The sequence below is a fragment of the Carcharodon carcharias genome, chromosome 26, assembly GCF_017639515.1.
Source record: "Carcharodon carcharias isolate sCarCar2 chromosome 26, sCarCar2.pri, whole genome shotgun sequence".
In the NCBI taxonomy this organism is placed as follows: domain Eukaryota; kingdom Metazoa; phylum Chordata; class Chondrichthyes; order Lamniformes; family Lamnidae; genus Carcharodon; species Carcharodon carcharias.
In genome coordinates this window covers 40,917,449-40,931,881 of record NC_054492.1, presented here as the reverse complement: position 1 = coordinate 40,931,881, position 14,433 = coordinate 40,917,449, and the positions used below count along the sequence as shown (strand labels likewise).

At 40.6% G+C, this 14,433-nt stretch overlaps 1 protein-coding gene across 3 annotated transcripts in view; it reads right to left on the bottom strand.

Annotated features, from left to right (window-relative positions):
- The window catches only part of rnf111 (ring finger protein 111), a 120,485-nt gene that overhangs the window by 34,610 nt on the left and 71,442 nt on the right, over window positions 1–14,433 (bottom strand). The gene's annotated exons all lie outside the window — the stretch shown is intronic.

The following is a 14,433-nucleotide window of genomic DNA, read 5'->3' as shown; positions in this document are numbered from 1 at the left end:
CATGGATCAGAAAACACCCAGAAATGTCTGTTTCAATATCACTCATCAATTTGCACAGGTATTGGCTAGGAGGCCAGCAATAATTGGTTTACATGACAGAAAAAATAATCCAAGAGAACACGCATTGCCTGTCTCTGTCCTTGCCTCAGTCTTTCCATCACTGAAACCATTACACCTATCCTTTCATCGCTTCTAGACCAGATTTCTCTAATGTCTCGCCTGATCTCCAACCTTCATACAATCAACTAGTCCAGTTTATAACTACCCACATCAAGCACTACTTGTCCATCATCTCTACTGGCTCCTAGTACCTCAAAGTATTAAGTTAAAATTCCCCCATATCTTAAAATTCCTCAATGACCAGACTTAATCATATCTCTGCAACATTTTACAGCCTTATTTTCCTTGGGCATGATCTCATTGACAGAAACCAGCCTTTTGTGCAATTCCTCCCTCTGCCCTATTCATAGTATTAGTTATTGATCCTATTCTTTGGAACTCCTCGATAAATTCCTTGTCTTTTCTCTCGCCATCTTCAAAAACTCTTTCAAAATCTATCTTTTTGAGCAAGAGTTGGTTACCCAGAGATGGTGGTGCAGTGGTCATGTCACTGGACTAGTAATCCAGAAGCCCAGGCTAATGTTGTGGGTACATGGGTTCAAATCCCACCAGGATAGCTGGTGAAATTTGAATTCAATTAATAAATCTGGAATTAAAGCTAGTTTCAGTAATGGTACTATAAGTAATGGTATTATCATTAGTTGTTGTAAAAACCCAACTGGTTCAATAATGTCCTTTAGGGAAAGAAATCAGCCATTCTTACCTGCGAGGTCCTTGACATGGCCCACATGTGATTCCAGTTTGGTTGACTTAACTGCCCTCTGAAATGGCCTCGCAAGCCACTCAGTGGCCACTAGGGATGCCCACATCCCATGAAAGTTTAAAGAAAACTCAATTTTGGGGACCGAACCTCAGGAAAGATATATGGCCATGGAAGTGCGATTCACTTCAGATTCACCACAATTATATTGCGGTTTAGACTTGACTCGTCCTCATATCGGAATGTGTGGGGAGATTTAATCAAGATTAAAATGATATTGGGTTTTGATAAGATAGATGTGGAGAACTATTTCCTTTGGTGTGTAAATCCAGAACAAGGGAGATTGAGGTCATTTAGGACTGAAATCAGGAAGGGGTTTTGTCCATACAAGGGGTAACAGACACCTGGAACTCATTCCTTCAAAAGGTTGTGAATGTTGATTTAATAGAAATATTAAAATCTGAGATCAACATTTTTTTAAGGTAAGGATTTAATGGGGCATGGAAGATTAATGGAATTCAGGTGCAGATCAGCCTTAATCTAAATGAATGGTGTAACATGCTTCTAGGGCTAATGGTCTACTCCTGTTTCTATGTTCTAATTGCCAAAAAAAAATCAGATGAGACTTTGTACATTGCATTAAAAGGATAACACCTTTGACAATGCAACAGTCTCTTGGTATTGAGTTACAGCGTCAGTACAAGTGATGTTCTGAAGTCGTGACGTAGTACTTCAACACAATATAACCGTTGCAACTTGGATGCCAGAATCACCGAGTCAAAATTAAATAAAATCAGCATATTTGAATGCTAAATATATTTCAGCAGAAGTGAAGTTAAAAACTGAACACAAATACATCTAATGACAGCTCTCTAGAGTTGCAACTTTTTTTCATTAGTTTCTCTAAAGCACATACCAAAAAGGCACTGAAGTGTATACATTAAACATATATTGCTATTTGTTGCAGATACAGAAGATCAATAAAGGTGGAATCCAAAACTGTCTTCTTTAGGAAACAAAACTTGCACTTGCAAAGAAGTGAGCACTAATTTCATGATTATGGACTCAAAGTGGCCTTAGGTCAAGCGCTTCCTGCGGTGGAGAGGATAGGGTAGGGAGACACAAATCTTGCGATGCCTGACCTTGCTGTTTGTTGCGGCAGTCAATGGACAACTGCTTCTTTTCAATTTAAGCTGTTTAGGAGATTAATCAGAGGAGAGCGTGGGTGCTCATTTGTAATATATATTCATGGGAGACAGATGCTACGTAGCCATCTTGACAACATAAAATCTGACTTAGAAACTTGCTTCACACATTTTTGTGCCACTTTTATGGACTGTAGTATTTGCGTATACCTTGCATTCATATTGCACTTCCAATAATGTCCCAAGAAATTCCAATGTTTGCAATTCTTAACCTACTCTTCCAAATTTCCTCTAATTGAAAATGCAATACCATTCAAATAATGCTACGTTTAAAATCTTCGTAAACATAATATACAGGAGTGTAGGTTCACATGATCTCAGCTATACCTTAAATAATCTTTTGCCTGAAAAAAATGCACTTATAAATTCACTTGCAACTGCCAATGCTTTCTTCCACTAAAAGCATTGTAGTCCTTGAACCATCCAAGTTCCTTTTAATGCACATGGCAGGAGGCAACATAGCACAAAACATTTTTCAGCTCTTCAACTTTTTTAAACTTCATTCATGGGATGTGGCCAGGCCAGCATTTATTGCCCATCATAAGGTGCCCTTGAGAAAGTACTGATGAGCTGCCTTCTTGAACTGCTGCAGTCCATGGGGTGTAGGTACACCATAATGCTGTTAGGGAAGGAGTACCAAGATTTTGACCCAGGATGGTGGGTGGCCTGGAGGGGAACTTCCAGGCGGTGGTATTCCCATGTGTCTGCTCTCCTTGTCCTTCTAGATGGTAGTGGTCATAGGTTTGGAAGGTGCTGTCTAGGAGGCTGGGTGAGTTCCTGCAGTGCATCTTGTAGATAGTACACACTGCTGTTAGTGTGTGGGGGTGCTGGAGGGAGTAAATGGTTGTGGATGTGGAGTGAATCAAGTGGGCTGCTTTGTCCTGGATGGTGTCAAGCTTCTTGAGTGTTGTAGGAACTGCACTCATCCAGCCAAGTGGAGAGTATTCTATCACACTCCTGACTTGTGCCTTGTAGATGGTGGACAAACTTTGGGGAGTGAGGTGAATTACACACCACAGGATTCCTAGCCTTTGGCCTGCTTTTGTAGCCACTATATTTACATGGCTGGTCCACTTCAGTTTCTGATCAATGGTAACCCCCAGGCTGTTGATACCATTGATTCAGCAATGGTAATGCCATTGAATATCAAGAGGCAATGGTTGGATTCTCTCAGTCTCTTCTTAGCCTCTCCATTCGTGGGGGAAATTCTCTCCCCATTCCAGTTGCGCCCATTCCTGGTATAATTACCTTTGAGGGGAATGCCCTTAAAAGATGTCAAAACCCTTATTTTGGGATCAGGACACTTGTCAGCCGGTGGTTAACATACCTGCCCATAATACATAAGATTCACAAAGACAGAGGTGAAAAACTTGAGTTATGAGGAGAAGCCAGAGAAACTAGGGGCTCTTTTAATTAGAACAAAAAACCTTCGAGAAATAACAGATGTATTCAAATTTAAGATAGTTCAACCTGATTTGCATTATCGGAAACTATTCAGTTAAATTTATGCCCTCTAGGCTACCTATTTAAGATCACCTAGCTAATGAAGGGAAAAGTCAGGAGATTCTAAAAAGAACAGTTCTAGGCACAGGGAATGTTCTTGCAGAAGTGGAAGTAGAATCCACAGCAGCTTTTAAAATGGAAATGGACAAATAAATAATAAAATCAAAAGGTTTGGGGGAAAGGGACAACTCATTCAGATAGTCAGCAGAAACACAATGGGCCACATAACTTGTTCCTGCACTGTGACATTCTATGATTCCTCAGCCAGCTTTCTCCACTTTCATAAGCACATACTGCACTCACTAAAAATTGACTAATCTTCTGCAACCAAGTCATGCATCCAGAAATACATTGCTCACTGCATATTTAGCCTTTCTTCCACTTCTTCACCGAATGATTACATATAAAATTTGCTGTGGTCTTGACCCTCACCAAAAAGAAAGGAATAGGTGCAACATTAACAAGGGTCAAAAATGCAATTGTACCCAAGGCATAGATTAAAATTCTTATCCATCTCAAATTCCACTGAAATCTTCAAGGAAGCACAGGCATGCCAGAGGACTGAAGGACAGCTAACATTGTATAGTTGTTTAAAAAATGATAGACCGAGTAATTACAGGCCAGTCAGCCTAACCTCGGTGGAGGGAAAATTATTGGAAGAATCGGAGGAGACAGGATAAATCTCTATTTAGAAAAGCATGGATTAATCAAAGACAGTCAACATGGATTTAAGGGACAGTCATATTTGACTAACATGGCTGACTTTTTTGAGAAGGTAAGGAGAGGGATAGAAGGTAGTGCATTTGATGATTTCAGCGAGGCTTTTGATAAGGTCCTGCATGGCAGACTGATTACAAAAGTAAAAGCCCATGGGATCCAAGGCAAAGCAGCAAGTTGGTTCCAAAAGCTGCTCAGAGGCAGGAAGCATCGTTGGATGCCCTTTTCAAGACTGGAAGGCTGTTTCCGGTGGAGTTCCACAGGGCTCAGTACTAGGTCCTTTTTGTGGTAAATATCAATAATTGGACTTGAATGTAGGGGGTGTGATTAAAAGTTTGCAGACAATACAAAATTTGGCTCTCCCATTGGCCAAAATTTGGTCTAAGCGCCCTCTGCTTCTTCCTTGAACAAAGGCCAAAACAGCCCCCATTCACCACCACACTCCTCGGCCTGGCTGGGCTTGTTCTCTCATTGAACAATTTCTCCTTTGACTTGACTTCCTCCAAATAAAAGGTGTGGCTACTGGTACCTGCATGGGCCCCAGTTATGCCTGTCTTTTTGTGGGGTGTGTGGAAAATTCTTTGCTCCAGTCCTAATCGTGCCTCCTCCCACAACTGTTTTTCTGGTACATCGATAAGTTCCGAAGAAATGCTGTATTGGACTTGAAATGTTAACTCAGTCTCTCTCTCCACAGATACTGCATGAGCTGCTGAGTTTTTTTAAGCACTTTTGGCTTTTATTACAAAAATTGACCATGTGGTTGATAATGAAGAAGGAAGGTGCAGATGGCAGGAAGATATCAATGGATTTGTCAGGTGGATGGAAAAGTGACAAATGACAATCCATCTGGAGAAAAGTGAATTAATTCATTTGTAGAAAGCTAACAGGGCAAGAAAATACACAATAAATGGCAGGATACTGGGAAGTATAGGGGAGCTGAGGTCCTTGCAGTGTATGTCTTAAGTCCACAGATCCCTGAAGGTTGTTGGACAGATACAGCAGATAAGATGGTCAAAGCATGCAGGGTATTTGCCTTTATTAGCTGAGGAATAGAATCCACAAGTAGGGAGGTAATGCTGGAACTGTATAAAACGCTGGTTGGGCTACATTGGCATGGTGTTAATGACACAGAACATTTATCCAGAGATCCAGGCTATTGCTCTGGGTACATGGAGTCAAGTCCTATCATTGATGCTGGAGCAACTTGAATTCAACTCATAATTTTCAATTCTGGAGTTGAAAACTAGTCTTATGTAATGGTGACCATGAAATTATCACCATTGGTGTAAAAACTCAACTAGTTCATTAATATCCTTTAGAAAGCAAAATCTGCCATCCTTACCCTGTCTGGCCTACATGCGGCTCAAGACCCACAGCAATATGGTTGATTCTTAACTGCCCTCTGAAATGGCCTAGCAAGCCACTCAGTTTAAGGGTAATTAGGAATGGACAACAAATGCTGGGCTTGTCACCCACATCTCAAAGAATTTTTTAAAAGTTCTGGTCACTGCGCTATAGAAAAGATGTGATTGCATTTGAAAGGGTAGAGAGGAGATTTATGAGGATGTTGCCTGCAGAATTTTAGTTCTGAGAAAAAATTGGATAGGCTAGGGTTTTTTTTGAAACAGAAAAGGCTCGGGGGAGGCCTAATTGAAGGGAAAAAATTATGAGGGGTCTAGATAGAATGGTGAAGAAGGTCCTATTCTCCTTGGATGTGGGGTCTATAACCAGGAGGCATAGATTTAAGCTAAGATGTAGGAAGTTCTTGGGAATTTGAGGGGAGATTTTCACTCAGAGGATGGTGGGGATCTGGAACTCTCTGACCGAAACCAGTGGTAGAGGCAGAAACTCCATAACATTCAAAAAGTACTTGGCTACAGATCAAGAGCCGTAAAGTGGGATTAGGCTGGATGGCTCCTTGTCATGAATGGCTTCCTTCTGTGCTGCAAATTTCTATGAATTCGTTCACACTAACAGGCGAAACGAAAACTCTCAAATTACAATAAAGTCCATTGTTAATTGAACTGATCAGACCCAAAGTACCAAACATTTTAATTGCAACATTCCTATTTAATTTGCAGACACTACAATAACAATATTCTTCTCCCTTAAATTTTAACCTTTCATTTTTTGCTCTTACACATTAATATTCAAACTGCACTGTAAATCTTGCTTTGTGTAAAAAATTCCAATATGACCTTTGATTATTTACTCGCATATTCCCCTGAAGGTTCTGACGTGCTGGAGTACCATTTCCCAGGAACCAGCAGTCCTCCAATAGCCCTTTAGCCATATCTTCTGTGAACCTTTAGGTCCCCCCATCCTCCCTGCCAAAACCACTCCTCCTCCCCCCCCCCCACCCCCAACTGCTGCAAGTTTAATGGAGGCAGCCTATATGTGGCAGGCTCATGGGTGACTGAAGCCAGGGGCTATATGCCCCATTGAATTGCTCTGAGTTATTAATCTAAATTTACTGCTCCAGGTGCACCTCCCTATTGAGGGACCAGACCTGCATCAGCAGTGCTCAACGCTTCAAGTAGGGCTGCTTACGCTTCAGAGCTGCTGGCCGTCTGACTGGGTTGCTGGCAAGTGGGGATACTGGATCCCCATAATGGTCCCAACTTTGGGGTCCTGAAATCTGCAGTACAGTACTTTACTGCAACAAATATAAAAAATGTAAAGGTTACTTGAAAATTTGTAAACAATAGAAATCATAGAATGCACTACCATTCACGGAGTATTGTGTCTATTAATGTGTGTAATTATGTAAAATCCCTCAAGCCTTCAGTTCCTGTGTGTTAGCTTTATAGGTATGTTACCGAGGGAAAAAAATAACAGAATGGATTTGTAGTTTCGTTTTGTGATGGCTAATCAAATTAAAGTGCACCTCTCTGCACCATGTTGAGCTGAGTTTGAAGTTATTCAGGCCTGCAAACTACATCATTATGATATATTCTAGAAAGCCAGTAGATGAAGCATAGAACTGGAGCCAATCTTTACATGCTTACATTTACATAGTTACACATCACTATACATCTCCTAACCCAATGACCACAGTTTGACAGAGCTGTTGAGTTTTTCCAATATTTTTTGTTTTTGTTTCAGATTTCCAGCATCCTCAGGATTTTGCCTTTAACCACAGTTTGAGTCTGTATCTATTTATAGGGATTCGTATGAATCACTTAATACCCACCATCTGCATTTATTTAAATATAATTAATATATAATTAACACAGTAGGTAGGTATCTACCACAGGTGCGGGTGTTTCTTTTGATAAAAAGTAGGTTTCAGAAATTATCTAAAATTCAAAGGCATCTTATCTCCAATTTTCATGTAAACTGATGGGCTTTGTTCTTTAGTTCTTTGACACTTCGTCTAGTCAGGCTTGTTCAAATCACCAGATCTATACCCTTCTGGTAATGTAGATGTCTGAAGGTTCCACCTCAAAGTTTTAAACCATATAAAATATTTATCAAGAAGTGTAACCATTTCCAAAACAGCAATCTGAGGGAAATATTTCAAATACAGTTGGAAGATGCTGCATGCTCTTTAAATTTTGGAACAAGGCAAAACAGCGATCTTGCCTTTAAAAAAACAGGTCAAGTGATCAAAATCAATGACACTTATGCAAGAACAAGCTGCCACCTACTGTATTTTACAAGTTTCTGTGGGTTTATTTACCTTGCAGGCCCAGAGATGTTCCAACAGTTCTATTATTTGCATTACTACAGTTATGCTACTTTTATAAAATGCTTTCGCTTTTAATGGTGTGCCTTTTTGGGCACAAACCTAAAGCAAAAGTGCAACAAAAAAAAGAAAAAATGCACATCAGCACATTGTTATTGAAACCACCTAGAAGGACAAGGAGTTTGAACCGTAAAGAAAAGCAGCTGCTAAGAAGCTCTGCCAAAAATGCAAACCTTTTCAAGTTGGAAATAAGCTCGAGCTGCCTGCGACCATCACTTATGTTTTTGATGAATGAAAACAGCTGCAGATCTCATCAATTCTTTGCAATAAGATGTAGGAAACCAGTAACATTCTGTTCATGTGTTTGACTGTGCGTGTGTAGAACTGAGTCTTTAGTATACCACAATGATGTGAGTGCTCAGTGAAATGGTGACTCTGTTTTCATGATGCTGCAAACAAAGTCAAGTTGGGCAAAGCAACATTTTTCCCCACTTAGCCTGAACTTTTAAAAGTTCAAGTAATTTTAAAAAAACATTGTATCTTGGAAAAATGCCAATCTTATGTGTTTTTGCAGTTTTGTTGCCCAATGGTTAACCACTCCTATGGTGAATTTCCGGCCCCAAATATAGGCCTATCGCTTTCCCTTGAGGAAATTATAATCTTACACCTCGAGTGTGTTGGGTAAATCCAGGCTTTACACTGATTAACTTTAATCATGTCTGCAAAAGTTGCCAAAAGGCTATAGCACTGTGAAGGGCAAGTCTTTCATTCTCACTATTTCACCAGTGAGAAAGGAGCGTGCAGGGAGGAAAAAGACTTGGAGAAAATGGAAATGAGCAAGAGGAAGCACAGGGTGGGGACAGAAAGAATAAAAAGTAAGGAGGACTGGAAAAAAATGAGCACACAAATAAAAATATACATTTTTGGTTATACATCATGAAATACTATAGTTAATTTCTCTCATGCACCAAAAGATTTAAGCATTTGCCTTTCTGACAACTTATTGCACCAACTGCTTATATATGACATCAAGCATATGAAGCAGTCCATGTCCAAATGCAGCAAGACCTGGGCAATATCCAGGCTTGGGTTGAGAAGTGGCAAGTAACATTCACACCACATGAGTGCCAGGCAATGACTATCTCCAACGAGACAGAATCCAACCATCACCCCTTGATGTTCAATGGTATCACCATCACTGAATCCTCCACTATCCTGGTTACCATTGATCAGAAACTGAACTGGGCTAGCCATGTAAATATTGTGGCTACGCGAGCAGTTCAGAGGCTAGGAATCATGCGACAAGTAACTGACCTCCTGACTCCCCAAAGCCTGTCCACCATCTACAAGGCACAAGTCAGGACTGTGATGGAATGCTCCCCACTTGCCTGGATGTGTGCAGCTCCCATAACACTGAAGAAGCTCGACACCATACAGGGCAAAGCAACCCATGTGATTGGCACCACATCCACAAACATTCACTCCCTCCACCACTGATGCACAGTAGCAGCAGTGTGTACCATCTACAAGATGCACTGCAGGAATTCACCAAGGCTCTTTTGACAGCACCTTCCAAACCCACGACCACTAGCACCTAGAAGGACAAGGGCAGCAGATAGATTGGAACATCACAACCTGGAGGTTCCCCTCCAAGTAACTCACCATCCTGACTTGGAAATATATCGCCGTTCCTTCACTGTCATTGGGTCAAAATCCTGGAACTCCCTTCCTAACAGCACTGTGGGCGTACCTGCACCACATGGACTACAGCAGTTCAAGGCGGCAGCTCACCACACCTTCTCAAGGGCACTTAGGGATGGGCAACAAATGCTGGTCCAGCCAGCAAAGCCCACATCCAGTGAATGTATAAAAAAAAAGGGCCCTCCATCTTGATTTGAAACCTTTAATGCCAGCTTGGCTCAATAATAGCACTCTGTGAATCAAAAGATTGGGGTTCAAGGCCCAGGCTGAGACTTCAGCACATCTTATTACCAATGGGTCTGGGGCAGATTTTAAATTAGGCCTCTGTACTCTTCCTGCGATCTCAACTTTGCTTTTGAATGTGGCCAAAAGTGTTTTGTCTTAACAGCTACATTTAACTACAGAAAGGCAAAAATCAGTCCACACAGCCTGTGTTACATGCAGGTCAGATGTCTTGGCTCTATTGGCAGATTGAAAGCAGTCTGATTTTCTTTGTGACCTAATTATCGTCATAAAGCACAATAAGTGTTCTTGGGCCAAACTCAAAACCAAAAAGAGTGAGGCTAGAAATAGAAACATGCTTAAGCCAACCAACATTTTTGTGGTAAGCTGCTAATGTGACACTTTCAATTTATCACCTTAGCTGCCTCCATTATCACTTCTCTTCAATTATATCTTAAAATGTTCTCTCCGAACACAGTCAGTTTGGTAGGGCCCAAGCCCAAACTATATTGGTAGATGCCTCTCATGGTTGAAGTGGACATAGACAAAAAAGTATACCCATTATTACACTTTACTGAAATCTGTCTGTTCCATGCAAATTTTGTATGCTTTTGTAGAAGAAATTTGTTTCACTTAAAATGTGTGACAAATGGAATTAAACACCTGCCAGTCTTTTTTCTCCCGACTGCAGGCCCTTTCTTGTGCTACAATATGCATGTCACTCTGCCGATTCACCATGTCCACATCAGTTCATACCCAAAATTGACAGCTTATTAAATTTAAAATGTTAAAATAGATCTGTTTATACTTTAAAATCTGCAGTAGAAAGTCAAAATTACATATTAATGGTGAAACAGGATCCATTCTTGCCACAGCCAGAACAACCAATTTGCAAAGTCAACACAACTTGGGGTTTTTCTTCCATGATATTGGTCTCTGACAAATATACTGCCAAACTAGGATTTTCTTTAAAGCTGCAAGGTTCATACAAAAAGACAAAAATGTATCCATCAGTTAACCCCAAGCTAAACTTTTATTTAAAGACACTTACTTCAATGAAGTTTTCTTTCAAAGTTGGTAGTGCTTGTCGCTGACATTTTGATGCACATCAATTCAAACATGCTAACGGTTTGCGGAGAACAGATTAAGATGAGTAATATTGTAAAAGTTTCAAACAAGCTCTTCAGTCCATCTAGTTGACTATCAACTGTATTCTCTTCATGATTTGATAAGATCCTGTCAACAGGATTCAGGGTTGTCTAGCTCATTATTAAAACCTATCATGGTTTCCTGCTCTACCACCCATGCTGGTAAACTTAGCAACTGTTTGCTAAAAAACTTCATCCTGCATTTTCTATTTTCTTTGTTGTTTTTAAATTTGTATTTTTTTTTCCACATTCACCTGAGGAGCCAGGTGAGGCAAAAACAGGAAATGCTGGTGAAACTCAGCAGGTCTGACAGCATCTGCGGAGAGAGAAACAGTTGACGTTTCGAGTTTGTATGACCCTTCTTCAGAGCTACAGGGAAGTAGAAATGTGATGAAATTTACACTGTTTAAGGGGGGTGGAGCAAGTGAAGCTGGATAGAAGGCCAGCGAAAATTGGGGGCAAAGGAGAGAGATTGTCAATGATGTCATGGACAAAAGGACAAAGGGAGTGTTAATGGTAGTGGTAAGGGCTAAAAAAGTGTTGATAGTGGAAAAAAGGGATCAAGAATGGGATAAGAAGGGGGATAAAACAATGAATAAATGAATAAAAATAAATGGATAAAAAATAAAAATTAATTTTGAAAAAGGGATTAACAAGTGGGTGTAGATAGAGGAGAATTCATGGTGTGAAGTTATTGAACTTAATGTTAAGTCTGGAAGGTGATTTATACAACTTCAACATGGCTTCCTTATTCTTGCACTCAATGCCCCTATTAATAAAGTTTAAGATACCATTAACTACTCTCTCAACATGCCCTGCCATCTTCAATGACATATGTTCATATACACCAAGGTCCCTCAGCTCCTGCACCTCCTTTATTTCACACTGTCTCACCATATTCTACCTGCCAAAATGGATCACCTCACAGTTCTCTGCATTGAACTTCATCTGCCACTTGTCTGCCCAATCCACCAACATGTCCATGTCCTTCTGGAGCTCAAGACTATCCTCATGACAGCTGACATTTCCAATCCTCATATCATCTGCAAATTTTGAAATCATACCCCGCACACCACAGTCTAGGTCATTAATGTATATCAGGAAGAGCAAGGGACCCAAGCACTGAACCCCGGGGAGCTCCGCTACAAACCTTCTTCCAATTTGAAAAACAACCATTTATCACTACCATTTCCTGTCATTCAGCCAATTTCTTATCCAAGTGCCTACTGTCCCTGTTATTCCACGACCTAGAATTTTGCTCACAAGTCTGTTGTAAGGCACTGTACCAAATGCCTTTTGAAAATCCATATATACCACATCAACAGTGTTTTTCGTATTAATCTTTTCTGTTACCTCCTGAAAAAACTGCAGAAAGTTAGTTGAACATAATTTTCTCTTAATGAATCCATGCTGGCCTTTCTTAATTATCCTGCACATGTCTAAGTGACTAATGATTTTGTCCCAAACTATAGTTTTTCAGAAATTTCTCTGTCAGAGGTCAAACTGACTGGTCTGTACTTGCAATCTTTATCCTTGCACACTTTTTTGAACAAGGGCGTAACATTTGCAATTCTCCAGTCCTATGGCACCTCCCCTCTATCTAAGGAAGACTGGAAGATTATCACTTGTGCCTCTGCAATTTCCACTCTCACTTCCCTCAGTACTCTTGGATGCATCTCATCCAGTCCTGGTACCTTATCTATTTTCAGTAAAGACAGCTTTTCTAACACCATCTTCTCAATTGTAAATTCTTCTGGTGTACCAATTACCTCCTCTCTCACCTCAGTTTGGGTAGCATCTTCTTCCTTTGTAAAGACAGATACAAAGTACTCATTCAATATCTCCGCTATTTCTCCAGCCTTCATGTGCAAGTCCCCTTTTTTGTCCCTACTATTTCTTTTACTGCCTTTTTATTATTTACATGCTTATTGAAGACCTTGGGATTCCCTTTTATGTTAGCTGCCATCCTCTTTTCATGCTTTCTCCTTGCTTTTCTTACTCGTTTCTACACTTCCCTCTGGTCCATCTATATTCAGCCTGATTCTCCACTGTATTTTCTCGCTGACATCTGTCCCATGTGCACTTCTTCCTTTTCATCTGTATCTCTATCTCTCTCTTCACCCAGGGAGCTCTGGATTTATTTGTCCTACTTTTCCCCTTCAAGGGAATGTACCTGCAATATCTTTTCTTTGAAGGTGGCCCATTGTTCGATCACTGCCCTTTCTGCCGACATTTGATTCCAACTCACTTGACTCAGATGCATTCTCATCCCATGGAAGTTGGCTTCCCCCTGCCCCCCCAATTAATTATCCCTGCTCTGGATTGTGCCCTGTCCTTTTCCATGACCAACCTAAAATTTATGATACAATGAGCACTGCCCCCTAGAGGCTCTCCCACTGATATGTGATGCACTTAGGCCAACTCATTCCCTAGAACCAGGTCCAAAAGTGCATGTCCTCTTGTTGGATCGGAAACATACTCAGAAAATTATCTTGAACACATTCCAGGAACTATCGCCCCTCTTGTTTCTTTGTATTATTCCTATCCCAGTCTATATTTGGATAATTGAAGTCCCCATTATGATTACTTTATAACTGTTGCACCTCTCTAATTTCTTTTCAAATTTGTTTCTCCACATCCTTTCCACTAGATGGTGGTCTATATACTACACCATTCAATGTTATTGCATCTTTTCTATTCCTTACCTCTAGCCAGAGAGATTCCATCCTCAACTCCTCTGGAAGATCCTCTCTCTCCAGTACTGTATTGCCACCTTTAATCAATACTATCACTCCCCCCACCCCCCTTTTCTTCCTTTCCTGTCTCTCCTAAGCGCCTTCTACCCAGGAATATTTAACGCCCAGTCCTGCCCTTCTTTGAGCAAGGTTTCTGTTATAGTAATAATATCATAATTTCATTTGTCAACCTGTGCCTGCAGGTCCCCAATCTTATTAACTACATGCCATGCATTCACATACATGCATATTAGCTCTTATTTAGGCTTATTCTGACCCCACCTAATGACTTACTATTGCCTACTCTAATTCTATCAAACCTTCCAAGTTTTCTATCTACGTTGATGCCACTCTCTGATACATCTTCGTTATCAATTGATGCTTCTCTACTTCCCACTGCCAATTTTTCTCCTCTCCACTCTGAATTTCCCCTCAGGTTCCCATCCCCCCTGTCAATCTAGTTTAAACCCTCCCCAATAGTACTAGCAAACCCACCCGCAAGGACATTAGTCCCAGTCCTGTTAAGGTGTAACCTGTACTTCTTGTATAGGTCCCACCTGCCCCAGAACTGGCACCAAAGCCTCAGAAATCTAAAGCTCTCCCTCCTACTCCATTAAATTTCAGCTTGGACAGAAATAAAATTTATTAATGCATGCTGAAGTTGTCACTTCCTGAAATGTTAAACCTTAGGACA